General features: G+C 35.1%; 1 pseudogene; it reads right to left on the reverse strand.

Moving 5' to 3' along the window:
• Positions 1-250: 250 nt before the first annotated feature.
• LOC109390431 (ATP synthase subunit O, mitochondrial-like) lies at positions 251-918 on the reverse strand (annotated as a pseudogene).
• Positions 919-2,740: the final 1,822 nt, after the last annotated feature.

Consider the following 2,740-nt stretch of genomic DNA (forward strand, 5'->3'; position numbering starts at 1 on the left):
TGTATTCTCTTAAATATTGCTGACTAGAGGATCTAGAAACAAATATTAATAGAATTCAAAGCAAAATATGTAAACTAAAAATGTTTCTTTAATTATGTAGTTTAATATATATATATATATATATATATATATATATATATATAGTTTGTTTGTTTGTTTAGGAAGCATTTTATTGTTGCTCCAAGTATAAGAATTTTCCCTGACCGAAAATCAACTTTCAGAAAACCTCCCGCATAACCCTGCTCAGCTTCTAAATCTTGGTTTTTGCAGGCATATCAACATATTTCTCTCCAATACGGAAAATCATTCCACCCATGATTGAAGGATCACCGTTTTTAATTCAGAAAGAGTGGCATCATCTAAAGGAGAAGCAATGGTCACTGAGCAAGGTACTTCCCCATGGTGCACACTCATGATGGTAGAAAAGGCAGAAATGACCCCAGGGGTGTTGTTCAGGTGACCATTTGCAGCAAGCAAATTGATCAGGTTGGATGTGAGGGGAGAAAACTTCTCTTTTGCGGTCATGTCATTTAGGCTTTTCACTTTAATGGAACGCTTTACATAGGGATTCATAATTGAAACAGCCATTTTGGGTTCCTTCAAGATTTGTGCTACTCTCAACAATTCCTTTTCTACTTGTTCCAGTTTATTCTGTTTAGATGCAGCAGAATATAGAGCAGTGGCATAGCGACCTTCGATACCATATATCTGAACAGGTGGACTCACGAGCTTGGCAAATGGCCTGACCACTGATGTACTGAAGCATCGCACCTGCCTGGAGAGGCCGGACACGGCTGGGGCTGCATCTTCTCCCGGGCGGCTGTAGGTCAAACCCCAGTAGTTTAATATTTTTAAAAATTTACATCCATCTTTAATCAAAAATCTTCCAAGGATAGATAAAATAAAACATGGTAACATGAATTTTTTGAAGCAAGAAAGTGAAACAAACGTGAAAATGTGAAATGGAGCCAGATATAAGAAAGAATTACATAGCGTAGCAATTTAGACACTTATGTTAGTCACCTCACATTTGGTTTAAAACTTTAAATAATTCATTCACTTGTGTACAAATGTTTTTACATCCTTTTCTTTTCCAATATTCACACACATACACACATACACACACACAAACACACATATGCATGGACTTTGAAGAAGGGATCATTATTTCCATTTATTGGTGAATGATGAGAATCCCAAACTTCAGAGATGGTAACAAATGACCCCAGACCTCAGAGGAAATGAACCAAGACTTTCAGAGGAAACTGGTCCATGGACCTAGTTTTTCTGAGAAAAGCACAGTTCTCTTTCATTCTACCATATAAGATTACTCAGAAGAAGTATATCTTGAGCTGGAGTGAAAAAAACGTGATTAAAAGAGGCTATCTTATACGAGGCATGGATAAAAAGACACTATCTGACTAATTGGAAGGATGTAAAATTTCAGGTTAAATCTGGTGAATGGACTTCGCGGATGGAGGGCTTAGTTATCAAGCTGAAGTGTTACCTGAGAGAACAAGGTCTTAGGGAACTTTCGAGAAAATTGAATGATGGCATTTATACAATATACAGGGGAATTTTCTTAAATTATTTCAATTCAGGAGTTTTAAAAAGTCATTACCTACCAGTAGTTCCAAAAGTAAATGTACCTTTTGTATTTATTTCATGCTAATACACTGAAGAAAAATTCTGGGTGTGAAATCTTTGCTTGATATCTAAACTAATTTTCAATATTTTCTGTAACTTGTAATCACCAGGAACTTCTTAGTTAGGCTGTTTAACTAATTCAGTAATAATAAGCAGAAAAGGAGTAACAAAAGGTATGAGAAAAACAGTTATGTAAAATTGTAATTTAATGGAGTAAATTTATTTTATTTTTAAGACAACAAAATTTAATAACCAGAAGATTCCAACAACTACAAATTAAATGTTGAAGACTGAGCTCCTTTATTATCGCTCACAATTGCTTAGAAAAGTTTAAATGATACAGAGAATGTCTCGTTATTTTTTCTCCTAGCCTTCTTGTCACAGACCCAAAGGAGTGTACAGATGTAGAGGGGCTGATTCACAAAAAGCAGTTTGTTTCTTTTAAGGATGCTTGTCAGCTACAAGGACACCATTGTCTCTAAAGGCAAAAGCAGGAACTCCTAGTTCCTTGGGCATACGAGGAATATTACATTTCAAACAAATATCCTACAGAAATGACCCTGAAAATTACCTAACATGGAAACAGAACAATACAAGCCACTTGTTTAAGTAAAGGCAGTTCTGTCCTAACATCAATATAGACCAATGAGAAACAATGAACACACAAAAAGGCCCCAATTAATCTCTAAGGACATAATAGATAACCTCATAATAGAAATGTCAAATAGATTTTCTATAAAGTGCATTGTTTTTAGTAGGAAAATAATGCATTGTGAATTAGATTTACCCTTTACTTCTAATTTAAAGATTATCTCCATTCCCATCTTCTCTGTCATAATTACTCTCCTTGTTAACACTTCATAATGAGGAAAAAGCAAATCAGTTGTGTCATTATACCTTGCTGCTAAACAGAAGCAACACAGCCATTAATGACTTTAACATATGTTCATGTTTTCCTGGCCACTGGGAACTTCATTCATCTGTTTCTCCTTGAGGCAAGACATGTCTGTTAATAACATGATTCTGAATCTCTTTCTCTGGGAGTTAATATTCAGAACAAAATTTTCAGGTTCAACATTAGAGGTGAAGCAAC

This window comes from Hipposideros armiger, unplaced genomic scaffold, assembly GCF_001890085.2.
Source record: "Hipposideros armiger isolate ML-2016 unplaced genomic scaffold, ASM189008v1 scaffold_268, whole genome shotgun sequence".
NCBI lineage: Eukaryota > Metazoa > Chordata > Mammalia > Chiroptera > Hipposideridae > Hipposideros > Hipposideros armiger.